Genomic DNA, 21,460 nt, shown 5'->3' with positions numbered 1-21,460 from the left:
ATCAAAGAACCCCAATAATTCAATTTTCGATGAAATCAAACAAAGTTTAATTTTGGACCCTTTTGACCTCAATATGAACCAATTTGATAGCGGGGCCTACAAATAAAAAATCTAAATACATGGTTAGATTCAGCATATCAAAGAACATCATATATTCAATTTTTGTTGAAATCATACAAAGTTTAATTTTGGACCCCAATTTGGACCAACTTGAAAACTGGGCCCATAATCAAAAATCTAAATACATGTTTAGATTCAGCATATCAAAGAACCCCATTTATTCAATTTTTGTTGAAATCAAACAAAGTTTAAATACTGGACCCTATCTTGGACCAACTTGAAAACTGGGCCCATAATCAAAAATCTAAACACATGTTTAGATTCAGCAAATCAAAGAACCCCAAGAATTCAATTTTTGTTAAAATCAAACTAAGTTTAATTTTGGACCCTTTGGACCTCAATGTAGACCAATTTAAAAAACAGGACCCAAAATTAAGAACCTAAATACACGGTTAGATTTGGAATATCAAAGAACCCCAATAATTCAATTTTTGATGAAATCAAACAAAGTTTAATTTTGGACCCTTTAGACCTCAATATATGAACCAATTAGATAACGGGGTCCACAAATAAAAAATCTAAATACATGGTTAGATTCAGCATATCAAAGAACCCCATATATTCAATTTTTGTTGAAATCAAACAAAGTTTAATTTTGGACCCCAATTTGGACCAACTTGAAAACTGGGCCAAAAATCAAAAATCTAAATACATGTTTAGATTCAGCATATCAAAGAACCTCATATATTCAATTTTTGCTAAAATCAAACAAAGTTTAATTTCGGACCCTTTGGACATTAATGTAGACCAATTTGAAAACTGGACCCAATATTAAAAATCTAAATACACTGTTAGATTCGGCATACCAAATAAATAAATGTGATCAAAGATTTTACAAATCTAATGCGCCAAACTGTGCAATTAAAGATTACTTCTTGAAATTTTTCAATATTTGAAATTTGAAAAAAAAATAATATTTGAAGAATAATTCTTTTTAATTTCTGAAATCTGAAATGAGAAAAAATTGGCCCCCCACAATTTCTTTTTATCCCCCCCCCCTTTTTCCCCCCAAAAAATTCTTTCCCTCAAGATATGGTCATAATCTCAATTCAAATTTCCAATGGAGTTGGCAACCATAATTACCCATTTTAATTTACCATAGTGCTAACTTAATCTATTTTATAATAGAATTAATAAAAATATAGTGTCAAATCTTTCATAAGGATTTTTTTGTAAAAAAAAAAGATGAAAACATTTGCAGATATTTTTACTGGTCTTCCTTTATAAATATGCATTTCTTTAAACATAATTTAAAAGCAGAGTAAGGGAAGTAACCAAAACGTTGTATTTGGATTACCTCCCTTACACTGTTTTAGATTATCTTTATTGTTCATTAACCATTACTTTATACATAATTTAAAAGCAGTGTAAGGGAGATAATTTCAATGATGTATTTGATTTATCTCCCTTACACTGCTTTAAATTATGTTTTGTACTAAAGTATTTGTCCATTAACCAGGACAACCTTGTTTTTCCCCCTTTTTTGCCCCTAATTCCTAAACGGTTTGAGCCATAACCCACCAAAGCAAATCCTAACCATCCCTTTGTGGTATGGAAACTTGTAGTATAATTTCAGAGAGATCCATACACCGTTCCACAGTTATTGTCTGGAAACTAGAAAATGCTCATTTTTGGCCCCTTTTTGGCCCCTAATTCCTTAACTGTTGGTACCATAACCCCCAAAATCAATCCCAACCTTCCTTTTGTGGTATTTAACCTTGTGGTCAAATTTCAAAAAGATCCATTCACTTAAACTAAAGTTAGAGTGCGAAAACCAATATGTATTCGGACGACGACGCCGGACGACGACGACGACGACGACGACGACGACGACGACAACGTCATACCAATATACGACCACAAAATTTTTTTGCGGTCGTATAAAAACCAGTTGTTGGCATGACACGGGTTATGTTCTTCTCATATATGTTATGATGGTATGATACTAAACCCCTAACGGGAAGGATTGTGCCTGATATTCATATGATGAAGACATAATCTTTCAATCAGTTTAATTGAAGTCTGGAGCTGGCATGTCAGTTAACTGCTAGTAGTCTGTTGTTATTTATGTATTATTGTCATTTTGTTTATTTTCTTTGGTTACATCTTCTGACATCAGACTCGGACTTCTCTTGAACTGAATTTTAATGTTATGCGTTTACTTTTCTACATTGGCTAGAGGTATAGGGGGAGGGTTGAGATCTCATAAACATGTTTAACCCCGCCGCATTTTTGCGCCTGTCCCAAGTCAGGAGCCTCTAGCCTTTGTTAGTCTTGTATTATTTTTAATTTTAGTTTCTTGTGTACAATTTGGAGTTTAGTATGGCGTTCATTATCACTGAACTAGTATATACATGTACATGTATATTTGTTTAGGGGACAGCTGAAGGACGCCTCCGGGTGCGGGAATTTCTCGCTGCATTGAAGACCTGTTGGTGGCCTTCTGCTGTTGTCTGTTCTGTGGTCGGGTTGTTGTCTCTTTGACACATTCCCCATTTCCATTCTCAATTTTATACATCCTTGACTTTCAAATGCTTTGATGTGAGGGTGGATGATGAAGGTACAATGTACATGTACAATGAAAATCAAGGAAACCACTTTGGACATGTCTGACCCACAAAATTTATACTGTGATATTTTCTTTCAAAGACAATTGAGGGATGGAGTTAGCTGTTCTTACAAATGTAGGTCCTCATAATGTAAAAAAAAAATATAAGGACCCAAGACCTACAGTTCGGCAGTTTAGATAAGAGCAGTCTGTGCTTTAAACTTTTTGAAGCACTTGCCCATACGGCTAGTGGAATAAAAAAAAACTACCTCGAAGTGATGTGTACGAGACCAAAATTAATGTCACCGGACAAATTTTGGAAAATTAGAGAGGAAAAATCCTGCATTCTGAGGTTAAATTTTTGTATCTGGAAGTGAATAGACCTTATCAAAAAATGTTGTTTTTTCTCCAGTTGATGAAAAATTCTCTTTTCCTCTAATAAAATATTAAACTTGTCCCATTTCAAGTAAAAAGACTCAGCTAAAAAACCCACATTTTTAGCACTAGTAAACTATTAATCAACTGAGGGATTGTTACTTTTTTGGGGAAAAATTCCCTAATTGGTGGATGTCCCCAACCTCTTTATTCCTCATATTCTTTCATATCTTTTTTAGTCTTAAATATTAAAAGTTAATTCTCTGGCACTTCATTTGGGTCTGGATGGGGTCCTTGATTTCTGTATTCTTTATTTTTTTTATGCCATTTTCTCTATTTTTTATATATTAACACCTCATTGTTCTGTATTCTTTATTTTTTTGGTCCGTTTTTCTCTAAAAAATATTCTTTATGCTTTTTGCCCATTATCATGATTATATTCTCTATTCTGTAAAACCCCCTTCCACACCCTCCTTCATTGCCACTTTGGTAAATGTTGTTTAAAAATGCCTAAATTGTTTTTCTGCATAGCTTTTATCAACTCGAAACTTCTACAGGTATTCATGTAGGCCTTTTCTACTTTTCAATGTTTTACCTGGGATAGCCCCTGTTTCCATTTCACCATCGAATGAGATCGAATCCTTGATTGTTTGTTTACAATGAGTGGTATTTATAGATAGTGTTTATTGCAAGCACATGGTCAAGCCTCGTTCTCGATTTCGTTGGTGATAAGGTATATCGCGTTGACGACTGGTTCAATTTGATTAGAAGTAACAAAACCCATATATAATAAAATAGGCAGTGTTCCAGCTAGGATTTCAAAAGGGCAGGGTGCCAATTCTGAAAAAAGGGCATTAAACGCGTGATATTATTATATGAAAAGGGCATGTTTTAATAAAGATATTAATCAAACATTGTCTTTATTCATTAAATCACTTGATTATATATATATACAATTACAACATGATTAGCCCAGATAAAACTCTATCTGTCTACTTTTTATGCTGAAAAAACTTGTCAACCACCTCGTCACACAAGTTCTCAAGGCATTGCTTGTCATAGTTTAGCTTTATATGTAGTATGTTTTGCAGGATTTCCTGCTTCATTCTGTTTCTATAGCCATACAAGTTATACCTGGGAAAGACCCTTTCTATCTCTGCTGTGCTTAATGGTAATACAGCAGCTACGCTCAGTAAATGCACAATGTTAGGATATACATGTAGTGAACAGTGAAAATTTGTATTAAAAATAAAGAATACAGAAAAGATGACCAAGGCACCCTACCCACACTGCTACAAACTCCCTCTTAAACTTTTCCCATAATTCAAAAGACCTAATTTTATAAAACATGTAAATTATAAAGCAAGAAGTACAAATGTATGTAGACATATCTTAAGTAGTTAACTAAATTCAAGGGAAAAATAAAATGAGTTATCTTTCTTTATTCGGGTGTGCTCCTTCTTTGGAGGATTATACACAATACATGGAAGAAGTGAATACGATCAACAATGGCGGCTGGTTTTGTTATTTTCGTATCAAAAGCGAGGGCAGGCAAAGACAAATACGTGTGAATTTGCTATTTTTTTCACGGAAAACAAGTAAAACAATGTTTATAACAACATTATGGTTTTCGATTTTCTGTCAATTGCGTTTTCTCCATGAAACTACAGTAAACATCGCAAATTGTGTTGTCGTATAAACATTTTCTTCATGCCGACTGACAGATTCTATTTGAATGAATTAATGTTGATCATTATTGACCCATCCGATAAATGGATTACCTGTAACAACAGATTATGACACCTGTTATAACCGTTGATTAGCTTGGGGTTGTAAACAAAGTCATTAACTTGTCGCCAGGTAAAATTTCGTAATGACGGATCATAACAAAATAAAATACAATCGATCTTCAAAAAGGCAGGGCGCCCTGGAAACTGCAAAAAGGGCACAGGGCAGCACTAGGGAAAGGGCGGGCGGACCGCCCTGTGAAAACGGCCTAGCTGGAACACTGATAGGGATACCAGTAAATGGATGAAAACAAGGTCGGCGACAAATTTGTAACTTATTCTCATAGATTCAATAAAATACTGGTTACAATTTCGCCAACAATATCAGATGTTCAATAAACCGGTGATCCGGCAATCACCAGTGCTTCTGCACAAGTACGGTGAGATATTTACAAGACAGGGGCCTTCAGGCTACCGCTTAACGTCGCAGACTATAAGATGGTCGTAATTGGGATACCTTCTTGACGAATAACAGTAAAAAATCTTGCCAAATGACGTTAATGGTAATTTTTGGTGCATGACGATAGAATGTACATTTTCTTGGTGACGATAAAAAAAAATGACTGATTTTGACGAATCACGTTAAATTCTTTCCAAAAATAACAGTAATGGATAATAATTTGAGACCTTTGATAAATCACGGTAAGGATATTTTGACAAATCACAATAAAATTTGAACCAATTTGACATTAAAGGTAGCCGAAAATGACCGTTGGATGACTGACAGTAAAGGCATAATAATTTCCTACCCTCAGATAAGGGAATGATCTCCTTCAACCAGTTGGTCTTATCATTAAGCTCTACTTTCAATGTACATTTTTATTTCCGATCGTTTCTTTCATTATAAATTTATTAGCTATAAACATAAAGAACTTGCAGCAGACAAGAAATCCAAAAAGTGATTATCAGCAGCCCTGTGACTGTACAGCTGACAGTGGCATCGCTGACGGGGAGACGACCAAACAGGGCTGAAATAGTCAATCGAATGGGGGAAGTAAACACACATTTTTATTTTTCTAATGATAATAGTTAAAATACAACAATGTTAATCTGTTTTTCTATGTTTTGAAACTTTTCCATTAATTCTTACATTTCCGATTCGTCCTCCATGATATTCAGGTGCTTGAATAATAAACAATTTCTAACTGGATAATATTGCAACTGATCAGCCAATGAAACGGAGTTTTACAAAAAAATCATTTTTAACAAGGGGCTCATGAGGAAGGATCGATAACATGATTAATCATTGCGCAATGTTAAACAGTAAAAAGTAAATAATGCGAGTGTGACTAATCAGTCACTCCGATAACACTGATTTAGTTACAAAAATCTTATGTGTAAATCAATAAAATAATTATCTGTTTATGATTTTATCAGATCCTTACATATTATATGCGACGCCTCTGGTAATTTAGAATAGAATGGAATACAATATTTATATATATTAAACATATTCATTTTTTTCCAAATTACAGTGCCCATAAATACATCTCTGATATTATAGATTAGAACAAAAAAAAAAAATATATATATATATATATTTATACGTATCAAAAATTTTTTTTTTTTTTTCTAAAATACAGCGCCCATAACGTCTCTGGTATTATAGAATAGAACAGATTTTTTTATATATCTACATATATTAATTATAGAATAACTAATCGAAGAATTCAAATAGAGAAAAATATTCAACGAGTGACCGAACAACACATTAATTCACGAATGCGCGTAGCGCATGAGTTAATTATCAGTGTTGTTCGGTCACGAGTTGAATATTTTTCGATATTTGAATTCTTTGATTAGTTATTCTTTTTATTACATTGGCAAATGGCTTTTTTTATGAAATTAAAGTAGAAAATGTAAGGAACTATATCTTTTTCTACGCATTCACAATTTGTTTTGATCCGGCGTTATCAACGTCTTGACAACGCCTATTGTTGTATGACGTCAGAGGAGTGAAATAACAAATTACGAATTGTACAAAATTAGATTCACCTCTAACTTGTACACTAATTTCTGATATGGAATTGGTTGAAATAAGCATTGATACACACAACAGAATTTTTATTTAATGACCCCACATTAATCATTATTAGCAAAATACAAAAATAGGTCTGTACATTGTATCATATGTTTGAGCATGTGGATGAATCATGGCATCAGGAAGTGAAAGAAATCCCTGACCACCAGTTTTTGAAAGCTTTTTAACTGCTACATGTAGCGAAAGTTTAAGCCCATGAACCGTTCCTGGAAATAAATATGTCTCTTTATCAGCTTCTATTTGATTTGTAGATCCAACGGATCTAAGCCGAATATCTTACCAAGAAAACGAATCCCAAATTATCAGAACTTGCTGTGGAGGATAACATCATTATAATGTTATTGTTAAATCTAGAGTTTTTGGGTACCGCATTGGAACAGCAGTAAGAATTCTAACAGCTTATTGTCTACAGTATAGGCTTGATCACAAACACTAGGGAAAGTTATCTTTGGCAAATTATTAAAACAACTGACCCCAAAGAATGAACAGTTGAAAAGTGTTCAAGAAGAGTTAGATACAAAATTGTTTTCCAAAAGCAATCAAAATATTTTACTGTCAAAAATACATAAAAGGCCATCATTTCTATCATTCTAAATTATCATATATCCTTTGTACAAATTATAAGTGAATTTTAGTCAAATTTGTAAAAATTGTAATTTGTACAACCATCTTTTGGACACATTAAGATACACATTAAAAATAAAATATGAAAAAACCCACATTGATTCGTATATATATATAAATAATTTTAACAAAATTTCGTGAGTCAATCGATCATAATCAGTCGTTCACTATAACTATTCGTCCATTTTCAACAGACTCGCTAAATTTTGACATATTTTTTCCAGCACAGAAAATTAGGGGACGATCATTTGCTATTCGGGGGGAATGGAGAGGTTTTTACGGATGAAGTTTTCATTTTCATCTGTTGCAATGCATGCTTATTTTATTTCACTTTTGTGCACAGTTATATCCAACATTTAGGGCAATATTTTATTTATTTTCAGGTCTTACCAGGCTAAGCTATTTATTTTCGAAATCCTCCCTCCAGAAAATCAAATGATCGCAATTAAGGCCACACGTGACCGTGGAATGTGATCACTGACAAAAAACATATTAGTCACATTACATACATCATAGACATATATATATATATATATATGATATATGTTTGTAAATACACATCGATGTTTTTGGGGCGATCAAACGAATAATTCAGATGGAAAAATTCTTGAATAATTCTATAAATGAACTTTTTTATGTATGATTTTAAAACTGCAAGTGAACGGTTATTGTCATGGAAATGGTTTAGATAATGATTTTTTTAATTCGTTTTTTCTTTGGTTTTTGTTGTTGGTTTTGTTGTTTGTTTGTTTGTGTGTGTGTGTGTGTTATTTACCCAAAAATGATTCAGTTGTATACGTCGGTGCTTATGTAACTATCACATTTCACTTCAATGAAATGCAACTTAACATAAAATGAATTATTGAAGAACTTAATTCAGACTTCCCTGTAATCGATATCCCCTACTTGCGAGGCATGGAGTCGGCAGGTTCACAGAAAAGGGGACTGCAAAACCAATTCCCCTACACTTTTCCCCCTCTCATTGGTATCTTCCACCTCTTTAAAAAAACACACACACACACACACACACACACACACCATTCTGTTTTTCGTTCATTGTTTTGTTATAAATTAGGCCGTTAGTTTTCTAAATTGAATTGTTTTATATTTTTCATGTCGTGGCCTTTTATAGTCGACTATACAGTATGGGTTTTTCTCATTGTTTATAGCTTTACAGTTGCCTATAATTCCTAACATCCACTTGATTTGAACTTTGGTGGATAGTTGTCTCATTGACAATCATACATCATCTCCTTATTTTTGTACTTACAAGAATTCAAAGTGTATAAAAATCATGCATAAAAAGGATAACCTGAATTTCCATATACAATATATGTACATTGTCGGAAAATATAAAATTTATTTGTATGAGCTTTAGAAACAGGACGAAAAGCGAGGCTCGTCGAGCTTTTCTCCTGCATGTTTCGTAGCGAGTACAAATAAATTTTATATTTTCCGACAATGTACACAAATTGTTTTTTTATCCTGAAATTCACAGCCAACACTTGAAACTTTAGTTGTTAAAATATTAATCATTGTCTCTAATTTTTAAAGAAATCGACATTGTTTAAACGCAGTCCGCGAAGAGGACCCCAAACTGAACTGGTACGCAAAAAGAAGTATTCACATTACCACTTGCTCAACATGGAAGCGGGGGTAACAGACGACTTTATTTGTACAAGTACAAATAAAGCAAAAATTTATTTGTGTACCTGTTATTTGTACAATAGTTAGCTGATTGCAGGATAAAAAAAAATATCAGACAGTACAACAGCTGATATCATGTTATTAACCACCCACAACTATCTCCGATCTCTCGCTAATTTGAAGTATTTTTTTGTCTTTCTTTGTATGGAAGCTACCATTTGATTTTTATGGGGGGGGGCTAGGATGAAATTTGAAAAAAAGGCAGGATAGCAGTTTTGAGTAAAAAAAAGTCAGGATGAGCAATTTTGCCAAAAAAAAAGGCAGGATGACAATTTATGTAAAAAAAGTCAGGATAAACTAATAAAAAAAAAAGGCAGGACCGAATAGAGTGAAAAATAAAAAGGCCGGACAGAGATTATAACTAAAAAAAATGCAGGACAAAAGTTTTTATCCTATATATAGGCAATCACAAATTTGAATTTGAATATTCTTTGAACTTATTTCAAAATATTCTTCCGCTAATAGCATGTGTAGAAGAGAGGCGAAAGATACCAGAGGGACATTCAAACTCACAAGTCGAAAATAAACTGACAACGCCATTGCTACAAAAGAAAAGACAAAAAGACAAACAATAGCACACAAAACACAACATAGAAAACTAAAGACTGAGCAACACGAACCCCATCAAAAACTGGGGGTGAGCTCAGGCGCTCTGGAAAGGTAAGCAGATCCTGCTCCACATGTGGCACTCGTCGTGTTGCTCATGTAAGTACAAACCAGGTAATAAGTCTAATTCGGTAGGTCACATTCGAGAAAAGCGGGACGGGATTGTAGTTACGACATTAGGAACATATCCGATCATCTGTGAAACGGATATTCCATAACGGTCAACCAACTCGTGATAGCGTCAGTAAAACTTACGAAGGGAGGATCCTACTATACCACTTGGAACTCTGGTTTAATAGCTTCCTTGTGAACAGCAATCCTCTATCAAGGAAATCATGATAAGAAATACATGCCCGGGAATATCGTATCAACTGGGAGATATATACTCCGTATGTAGGCGCTGCTGGAATGTTGCTACATAGAAATGGAAAGTTCACAATTGGGAAGCTGAATTCATCTCTTTTGTCGTAAAGTTTTATTTTCAACCGACCCTCATTGTTAATTTCTAGATGTAAGTCAAGATATGAGGCAGACTTAACTGTATCTGTTGGATCCTTTATCTCAAGTTCGATGGGATAGATGCGTTCAACATAGTTACCAAATTTTGTATTATTTAGTGAGAGAACATCATCTATATAGCGGAAAGTTAAGTTAAAGGATACTGCTAACTTCTTTTCTTTCTTCCTAAGAAGTTCCTGTATGAAGTCAGCCTCATATGAATAAAAGGAACAAGTCGGCAAGAAGAGGGGCACAGATTGTAGGGCACGATGGCAATGTCATTTTATGGATCATGGATCCGTAAAAAAGGTGTAAAATGTTATACAAGTATATCATTAAAACTCTAATGTATTCAGTTTTGTTTTTACTTGTAAAACGTTGTGAATAATGTAAACTTAAAAAAAAAAAAGGTATGGCGTAGAGTCAATTAAAACTGGTTCAATTTTCGTTAAAAAGAACAATAAAAATCACCGGTGATTGTCCTAAAAATTTGTCAGGTAGGAGTCACGTGCCGGTAAGTGGGTTTATACATGTTTACCCCGTTTTTAACCTTATTGCCAGAGGCGGACTAAGAGGAGGCAGGCGACCCGGGCCTCTAATGAAGCTTCGTATATGATAATTGCATAGACTTTTTACAAGTATCACTCCAAACGTTGGCTTCCCAGGTGGTCATCCCTTGATCCGCACCTGACTGCTACGTTTTTTTGTGTGTTTTTATTTTTATTTTTTTACATTTTACCATTGTCTTTTTTGTTAACATATAGACGTTTAAAGATATGCCATGGTCAAACATTAAATAAATCGAGTAATGGTCAATTGATTTTTAAAATAGTGGATTTGATGGGTTTCACCTGGACAAAGAGACTTTCCAGTCTGTTCTCGTCGATTGAAAAACATAGATATGAATATCAAAGATTTTGCATGCATTTTTTTTTATCCTATAGAAATGTCCTTTTCTCCGCCTAACTAACATTATCATAGATACAGCTTAAGTATAACAGCAGATAATTACAGTAAGCTACACAAGCAAGTTTTGCTCACGTGAAAAAATTTCACGTGAGATTCACCTCAAACGAGCTGATACATGAAACTCACGTGAACATTTTCATGTGAAATTCACGAGAATTGAGATTCGCATGAATCTCATATAAAAATTTTCACGTGAATTTCATGTGAACTTTACACCCCCCCCCCCAAAAAAAAAAATTGGAATGTTTCATTGAGAATGGAATTAAATGGGGAATGTGTCAAAGAGACAACAACCCGACCATAGAGCAGACAACAGCCGAAGGCCACCAATGGGTTATTTTAAAATTAACGCGAATTTTACGTGAAAAAATTGATGTAATTTTCACGTAAAATTCACGCGAGTTTCACATGAGATTCACGTGAAACTCACATGAACTGATTTCACGTGAGTTTCACGCATATAAGCTCGTTTGAGGTGAAATTCACGTGAAATTGATGTGAGTGAATTTTCCCTGTGTATGTGGTTGTTAACGTCCAAAAGACAAGATTGGTTGATTGTTGTTTTTGTTTAACGTCCAGTGGCAAATATTCCAAAGACAAGATGATAAATGATTGTTTAACATTTAGAAATAGAAATAAGTATACGTACTTACAGAAACTACTGGAGAGAATTGTTGTTTCATCATATTTATCTTTAAGGTAGTTTGATAAGTAAACTCGAAACCGTCGAAAGGTGAATATACAGTCACAAACTTCTAATTACTTGAGCATTAGCTACGCCTCGTATATGGTCATGTGCTTGTTTTGGATAATGTTTCACAATATTCCAAAGTAAGATATATGGACGATATTCCACGAAAAAATTCTTCGAATTAGATCCAATATTCTGATTAACTCCTTCTTTAAACAGGTCTCGTTTTCTTGAATCTAGTTCCTATCAGAAGTAATCCACAAAAATTTCCTCCTTTAGATTACAGCTAATATTCTGATTATCTCCTAGTTTTAGCTGATCACGTTTTCTCTAACCTCGTTCTTATGAGAAATATTCCACTAAAATTCGTATAAATGAAAAAGTTTCACCACAATAACTGTATTGAGAGATGTTTCCTACTCGAATTTCCAATAACCCTCTCAAGGTCGGTGATACTTTTATTACAGAGAAAACACTGCAATTGATAATAGAAAAATATAAGTTTTGTTTGTCTTTCAAAAGTCAAATGATACATAAAAACTTGTAAGTTTGCAGAGACGTAATCATTGTCTTCCATGTTAAACTATAGCCTGTCCTTACAATATAGTCTGCGGATAGGATCCACAAGGCAAAGGGAGTTGGAAGAGGCCGGCAGTGAGAGATAACAAAGTAATTGCATAATCCCACATCTATATTCATAATCCTCATGAATTCAATGCTATATATATATATATATATATATATATATATATATATATATATATATATATATATATCATATAACCTCGCATCTATTTTTATTCATACTGTAACCTACTTATTCATCTGCAATCACCATTAAAGGATTTCTGTATGTAGAAACTAAAATTACCTGTTTTGTTCTCATCTGAAGAGATCAATGATCCCCAAATACTTACTTGAAACACCCATTTTTTCGAAAGTATATTCACTCTCTTCAAGTTCAACCAAAAGACATTGTTATTCCATCGTTATATTACGTCAATGAGGAGACACTCTAAACGGATTTCTCGTTTTGGCATGCATGGCGCTAATCACGCAACGTAGGGTCTCATTGAACTCAATTGCAAATGCAAGTCCTGTTTTCATCTTCTTTTCGGAAACTACTTGTCCAAACATTAGAACATATGAATGTAATGAGATATGGAGTATAGGCCTGCCAAATAAGTCAGCTCAATTGAACACAACTGATACAATACAAGCACGAAAAGTGAATGAACAGAACTCAAAATTGCTCTGAGTACTACACTGGTCCATGTGCACATTCAAAGCACTTGCTAGGGGAGTATACCACTGTTCATTGTACAGTAAATGAGCAGTCTACAGCATATTCATTGGTGACCTTATGTCTGTCAAAAACCCCTTTTCTGTTAGTATATGCATTTTTCAGGACTTAGTGTTGGAAATATTTCTGTCTAGTTCCAGCAGCAAATAAGCTTGAAACATTAGCAACCAATAAATTGAATAACAACAAATCAATCAATAAATCAGTCATGCAATCGATCAATAAATCGATCAATCAATTCATCATAAAAGTATCCAATTGATCAATTAATCAATTTGTCATACAGTCAGTCAATCAGTCAATCAGTTGATCAATCAATCAATCAATCCATTTCGTTCTTGACCATACTCTTAGCTGATCTGCTTATCTTACTTACAGATTCTCGTAAACTATTGATTGGACGAAATAATTGTTCAATTTAATCGAGAAAATAAATATTCAGACTACCCGGTAAAACATATAATTTCCAACCAATCATGTTTCTGAGTAAGTATTCCACAAAAAAGCCATGACAATAACCCACGTCGAACTAGCATTTCGATATATATACCGAACAACAAAGACAACATATTTTAAAAGCAGTTTCTATCGCTAATTCAGCTACGTAATATATGTAAAATTTTTATCCAATGACATTTTAGAATGCCTTTTTATCAAATTATCCAATTTCCCTTTGACATGACAGGTGTATAGCTTACATGTACCTCTCATCTTCCGAATTCTAACATCACCACAGGAAGTTTGAAGCACACATTCCTTATATTTTCGGCAGTGTCTGTTGCAATTGAAAATTCGATGGGTTTTTTTCATAAAAGGATGTGTTTTATTTATGAAATTCCTAATATGCAAGCAGTATAAATTAACCATTGCAATTAGAGATCACAGAAATCAACTTCGGATACTTTTTCTTCTTTTTCTTTTTTTTTTATTAATTTTTGTAAATGAATTTTGATTGGTTGTTCTTTGCATAACCTCCAGTGGCAAATATTTCATAAAAATTCAGTACTACCAGAACAAATTTAATAAATTTCGATGAAGACTGACACTGAAAACGAGGGCGTGTTTAATAGGGACAGAAATTTTACCTTGGCCCCTAAAATAGTGTTTTTGTTTGCGTGCAGAGAGCATGGCAATCGCCATACACAATATCGGATGTGACTGCATATTTATATATCCAACACAGCAAAACAACCCCCCCTTTCACCATGGTATTACTGTTACTGGGAGAAGTCCATGTTACAATGTTTCTATATCACAGTCAACCCTTTGGTAAGAAATAGAAAATCGCGGTGAAAAACTCACTGTAGATTATGCTTCATACTTGACGACGTTTGACCATGCAACGATGAACTTTCAACGGTGTTTTTACACTACTTATATTTTTTATTTGACCACGGCGTAGGTCATATTTAAAGAAAGATTAACCCCGCCATACTGCCATCAGAGTAAAATTGCAGCTAAGGTCTCGTTACCAGTGACAAATAAAATTACGCTACTGCAGTCGATCAGGTTATTTCTGGATATTTATGTAATTACCTTTATGTTAGTACATGAAGTTACCAGTGTGAATGAAACCCCTTAAATTTGTTAACACAACAAGGACATTCACTAGTCACCTGTGATTGATTGATTGTTGCTTGTTTAATGTCAAGTTGCAAATGGTTCACGGGATTTCAGGATAAACAGATTAACAACAAATACAAAAGGTATGTTTTACAAATAAGGTCGACCGGGACGAAGGTCTAGAAATTAAGGTGGTACTGGAAAATGAAGGAATTTAGGATAAGTACAGAAAAACTGCCTTACAACAGGCCACAGAAATATTGTAAGAATTCTTTAACGTGTAGAAAGCGTGATCTAAACTGGAACCCGCTTGTATTTAACGCTACGTTGAATAAAGTGTAGTAGTCAGTCGAGAAACAGCGAGTAGTAATAAATTAAATGATTAACATGTTTGTTGTCCGTTTGTTTTTTTAATTTTTGTTTTCTTTATTTGCTGTTTTGAATTAATTGGTTTTTTTTTTGTGGGTTGGGGATTGTGTGGGATGCTTTTGTGTGTTTTGTAAGCTGTTTTTGTTGTTGTTGTTTTTTACGGGGTGGCGGGGGGGGGGGGGTGTACTTTTTGAGTTTTTATGTTTTTTTTAAAGTTTACTTTATTTCTTTTTTTTTTTGGTTTGGGGTGGGGGTTGTTCTAGTTTTATTTTAGTATATGTTCCTTTAAATTCGAACAGCTTCGCAGATTGTTGTTTTGTAGAACGTACCTGATCCACTTCACAAAACAGATGTCTACTATTTATGAACAATGTGTCATTTTAAGAATGAGGTGCTATAAAGGAAACCAAATATATCGATCTCATGTTTTTGAAACTACTAGTATTGTTATTCATGATATAAAAAGATCCAAAATTAGACAATCAAATGCAGAAATCAAAGATAAAAAATCTAAATTTCGTATCGACTGACAATGCAAAGGATGAAATATGATATCGGGGGTTAGGGTTGGGATTGGGGTTGGGGTTGGGGGGGGGGGGGGGGGGTTGGAGGGGGGGGGGGTGGCAATTGTGGAAACGTTTGAAATGATCAGGGTAGGTAAAAGTAGTTAACGCCAGTGTTAACATACAAAGCAAGAAAACGGACATAACACATTTTACAACTCAAATTAACATCAGCTGATCGACATATGACAAAGGATATAGCTTTCAATATATAGCTAATAATCAAATGAGAAATTTTATATCTTAAACGTATCATTTACAAAATAAACAATGTTAAAATTTTCCTACCTATGCCCATGAATAGTTAACCAGTAACAATGAATGAAACTTCATTATGTACATGACATAAAGTCCGAATCGACCTGTTTTTTAGTTCTTGTCTTGAAATTCGTGTGTACGATCACGTACAGTATACCTAACTTTAGTTTATTTCCTTATCGTCTGTGATATGTATATATATATATTTTGTAATGGTCGGGATAAATATTTACCTTTTCCATATTTACAATTAATTAATTTGAATAAAGTACTCTTTCGTTACAAGTAAATTAATTAAATACTGGTACCCCCTTTACCCTCCCAATTTTAGAAACAATCTAAATAGAATTCGAATTATTTATTCATGTTTGTTATGTTTTTCGTGGACACGAATTTACAAGTACTTAAGACAGTGACTATCAAGTTCAAAAAACACTTTAATAACTATTAATTATATGGCATAACATAAACTTGAATTCTTAATCTTTTTATCTTATTGATTTGAATTTTGAGAAAGGAAATATTTATCAAATTTTGAAAATCATTATCGAAATAGCGTTGGTAATAGATAATTATTGTTTGCAGATCTATTGGCATTATAGACAGTTGCAATAACAGTTCAGCGTTACGTCGTCAACTGTAATAAACGAGTGTGAATTGATCGATGTAGTAAGATTTTTTCAGGTGAGCTTCACACTACACCTTCCATACTTACCTTCCTAACCATATCGGCACGACATTAGGATAGAATTGCATCGAGAAAATGGCAAATGCATAACAAATTATATTTTACCATTTATTGCAAACAAGAGACCTCGAAATGTGAATGAACTGTTTCAGGAATTAAAACCAAAGCTGCTCTATAAGTTGTTTCCTACGTTTGCCATCACTCCTATTGTATAGAAAACCAATGTTAGCAATCATTTGTTGTCCATGCTCTTCACCTTCCTTATCGATTTGGCCTTCCAAATGTTTTGACGCGATTGCTACTGATAAGTTTAATGAAGACAAAATGCACTTAATCATAAAACCTGGATTTCGACAAGCTGTTTTTATCAAGCGTAGTTTGTCTTTTGGCGATACGATGATGTTTGAACTTTTTTCTGTAATGTTAAAAAGATACTAAGCAAAATTTGTTGCTATATAATTGCATTTGGCTTTTTTTTTTTTTTTGTAAAATTATAACTATCCGCTCAGTTTGACTTCTCTAGCTCCACTGTGTGTATTCATTCGTATTCCTATAGATATAAGAAGATGTGGTATGAGTGCCAACGAGACAACTCTCCATCCAAGTTACAATTTATAAAAGTCAACCATTATAGGTCAAGGTACGGCCTTCAACACGGAGCATTGGCTCACACCGAACAGCAAGATGTAAAGGGCCACAAAAAATTACTAGTGTAAAACCATTCAAACGGAAAAACCAACGGTCTAATCTATATAAAAAACGAGAAACGAGAAACACGTATGAACTACATAAACAGACGACAACTACTGTAATCAGATTCCTGACTTAGGACAGGTGCAAATGCCTGTATACCTGTATACCAAGTGTTATTGTCATTATGTAACCAAGTAACACATTGATCCTTGCAAATCTGTTGCAAGTGTTAAATTCATATCCTTTCACTGAGTTTATACAACTGCTGTAATATTTGCAATTTTAGAACAGTATGTAGCACCGAACAGCATTTAGAATTTTATGAAAATTGTTGGAAAATGTTTTAAAAGAGAGGCGGAAAATATCGAAGGGATATTTAAACTCATAAGTCGATGACAAACGGACAATACTATGGCAAAAACGAAAAGGCGAAGAAAAGACTAACAACAGGCTTCAAAACACAGTATAGAAAACTTAAGACTGAGCAATATGAATCCCACCAAAGACTTGGTGGTATATGATTATATAGACTCTTCATTATGGAAACAACCAACGATTTTTAGTTTTTAAATTCAGGAGTGAAACAAAAACGAAAGGCATTTTGCTAGTTTCAGCTATTGCTTGATGCCTGGTTACTTGACATAACTTATCAACATATTTTTAAAAGTAACACGACGGGTGTTATACGTAGAGTTATTACTGCCTCTCCTTCTGGAGCATCTTTGGTTGATTCCTTTTTTGTCGGGATTCGTGTTGCTCAGTCTTTCATTTTCTATGAAGAATTTTTGAACTTGTTTGGTTTTTATTCCGTCGTTTTTTATACGCTCGTTTACGAGATGTATTATGGTATACCGTCGTCCGTCCGTCCGTCCGTCCGTCCGTCCATCCATCCGTCTGTCTGTCTGTCCGTCTGTTCATCCGTCTGTCTGTCAGTCCATCTATCCGTCCGTCGTCAAAATGTCGGACAATAACTAGAACACGCTTTAACCAATTTGCATGAAACTGTGGTGAATTGTTTATATCTTTGACTTCAGCTCCTTTTCGATTATTTTAAATTTTACGTTTCCGAGATATGGGATTTTATCTATAAAAAGTAGGGATCTTCCAGTTTTCGGACAATAACTCAAAAGTGCTTTGAGCAGTTTTCATAAAACTTTGGAGACTGGTTCATATCTATTAAAATAACCTCCCTTAAGTTTTTTTTTATAAATTTCTGATAAGAAATTGAGGAGTTATGGAACTTTATTCGTTGAAATAGCGATAGACGTATATGCGCTCATGGCACAGCTCGTTGTTGTCTTTTCCCATGGCGTTGCAAGTTCCGCTTCGAATTATGAATTTAAATTCATCTTGGTATCTTCCGCCTCTTTTGTAAATGAGAACTGAATTGGTGTGAAATTTTTAAGATTTTAAGAAATTTTCATCTGTATAATTCTTTATTAAAACATATATTCTGAGGTATTTGTTTATACTTGTTTGGTTAACAATTGGTAGTTAATATAATAATACGAATTATACTGTATTAAGCATATATTTTACGAAATTGATGGATCAGTTGAGGATAATTGCAACCCTTCTATCGCTTTTTGGTTTTTTTAATTAATTTTTGACTCTTCACATTGAATAATCCCCCAAGCGGATTATGTAAAATGTGAAGAATAAAAAAATTATTTCATGGTTCAATACATTCAAAATAAATAATAGCCATTCATTAAATGAAACCGAGTAACCTATTTCAAATTTCAACACAATTTTGAAGCCATCATTTTTTACTGTAATACATCAACTTTAGTGACCACCAGTCATCATGGTCATGTCAATTTGAACCTGGTTTTGACTGCGTTTCTAGTTCAAAACAGATTGAAGACTGAAGTTCAACCTCTTTTCATTGTACCTGTTTCCAAAGTACTCTAAAACACTGATTTTATTAAAGATATGGATGAAATTGTGATTGAAAATTTTTGTTTTTCGCAATTCCATATTACGATACCTCCATTTCAAAGTAAACCTTGCTTATTTAGTTATCTCTTTACTAAGTAAGCTAATTACATTAATAAGAGCAAAGACTAGATTATCAAGTCAAACAAGAAGTTAATTCATACATGTAGTGATATTTTCTTACAAGATTGTATTTATTCAAATTGCAAATTCTTGTCAAATTTAACAATCCGTTGATCATTAAGTGAAATGCACAAGATTTGTCCAGACAACATCATTTGTGATATAAATATCAAATTATTAAGATAAAATAAACAATACTTTGTTTATAATTATGTATACCAGCTGAAAAGCAACCTGAAGAGTAGAAGCCCCATTTTATTTCAAAAAGTTTACTTTCATAATCTATAATTTATAAAATACCCTGAGATATTAGGCAAGGGCTACAAGCTGTGCTAGCTAATCTAATAATTGAATTTTGCAATGATAATGATTTTAAAATCCAAAATTATGTCACTTTTACTTATAATTTGAAGTATTATTTTTTACGGAATTTCTGTCAATATTTTTTGGTAAACTTATCCTTTTTCTGGAGGTTTTTTTCTAGGCAGTACTGTAATGTTCAATTGAGAAACATAGCTTGAGTTTAAAGGCTTTTGTACTTTGATTAAACTTATTGTGTGACTCTTGGTACCACTTTATAGAATATAAAAATTAATATAAATGATCAGTACTAGCAATTATTATTTTCATTTTCAGAAAGATTATTCAAATTGTATAAATATGAAAATGAATTAAACATTATTAGAAGTGTCTCAAAAACTTTCTACTAGGAGTAATCCCATATGCCATTATAAAAATTACAAAGTAAATTTCACCAGACAGATTTAATTTATATCAATATAACTAAAAAAAATTAGGGTTACATTTCCTAATTTTTACTCATTATTGTCTTTTAATTTTTACATCTAATCCTTCTCTGAAAAGTAGGGAAGTATCTCTTCTTAATATTATAATAACATAGTTGTAAATCGAGTTCTATTCAGTTTCTTCCTTATTTTTGTACTGTAAAGTAAAGTCCTTTTTATTCATTTTGCTGGGTTTTTATTTTTGACTGATGATATCAAGGGGAGATAACCACTTGCACAAATCGGCAAAAAACGGCCAAAAACCACCGCTTCGTGTCGAAAATAACTTGACGTTTGCGTATCCAAAACTCTATTGCCTAAAAAGTAAAATCACAAAATTACTGAACTCCGAGGAAAATTCAATCGGAAAGTCCCTAATCACATGGCAAAATCAAATGACAGAACACATCAAACGAATGGACAACAACTGTCATATTCCTGACTTGGTACAGGCATTTTCAAATGTAGAAAATGGTGGATTGAACCTGGTTTAATAGCACTAAACCTCTCACTTGTACGACAGTCTCATCAAATTCCGTTATATTTACAACGATGCGTGAACAAAACAGACATAATAAATAAAATAGTCAAAATATTGGTACAGCAGTCATCACTGTGTTACAATATCAAAACAAACAATCATTTACAAAAAAGCACAAAAGCATCTATCAAATTAAAACCACATTCATACACTAGATATTCATATCGAGTGTTTGTCTTAATGAGATGCTTTATTAAAATTAAATTCATCATTTTTAGTTTCCTCGAAATATTTAGATTTTTCGATCAGGACACTTGACAATTTTCACACAAACTTCAAGTTGGAAGATAAAATAAAGAATAAAGGACTTTGAGTTGATGTGTAAGTTTTGACGAGTTAAAACTATGTATATTCAAGATTATTTGGAACTATAAGTATTTATCACGGCAGTGGTATTTTAGTGAGTAAAATGAGGTTTGTCTCATCCGTAGTTTTACTGAATTTTCACGGTAACGTGACCTCCATTGTTGCTGATAGACTTGGGGTCAAACCGTGACCTGCTTTCCAACTGTCATGACGTCACGTCTACTGTTAATGTTGACGTCATCCATTGATGTTGTTGGATTTCATTGTTTATTTTTTTAACAAAACGCAGCAGGAAAAGTCCCACGTGTGATAAATTCGTTATACGGTTCAATACTGACTCCTACGGACTATAGAGGGTGAGTAA

General features: G+C 33.4%; 1 protein-coding gene across 1 annotated transcript in view; it reads right to left on the bottom strand.

Moving 5' to 3' along the window:
- LOC127718448 (trafficking kinesin-binding protein 1-like) overlaps nt 1-5,950 on the bottom strand; it is a 78,226-nt gene extending 72,276 nt beyond the window's left edge. Inside the window, exon 1 of the mRNA XM_052224470.1 lies at nt 5,921-5,950. The gene's annotated coding sequence lies outside the window, so the exon portion shown is untranslated. The remainder of the gene's footprint in view (nt 1-5,920) is intronic.
- Between the last annotated feature and the right edge of the window lie 15,510 nt (nt 5,951-21,460).

This window comes from Mytilus californianus, unplaced genomic scaffold (genome assembly GCF_021869535.1).
Source record: "Mytilus californianus isolate M0D057914Y unplaced genomic scaffold, xbMytCali1.0.p SCAF_10, whole genome shotgun sequence".
Classification (NCBI taxonomy): domain Eukaryota; kingdom Metazoa; phylum Mollusca; class Bivalvia; order Mytilida; family Mytilidae; genus Mytilus; species Mytilus californianus.
The sequence above is the reverse complement of the archived record's forward strand: the minus strand, read 5'-3'. Positions and strand labels throughout refer to the sequence as shown.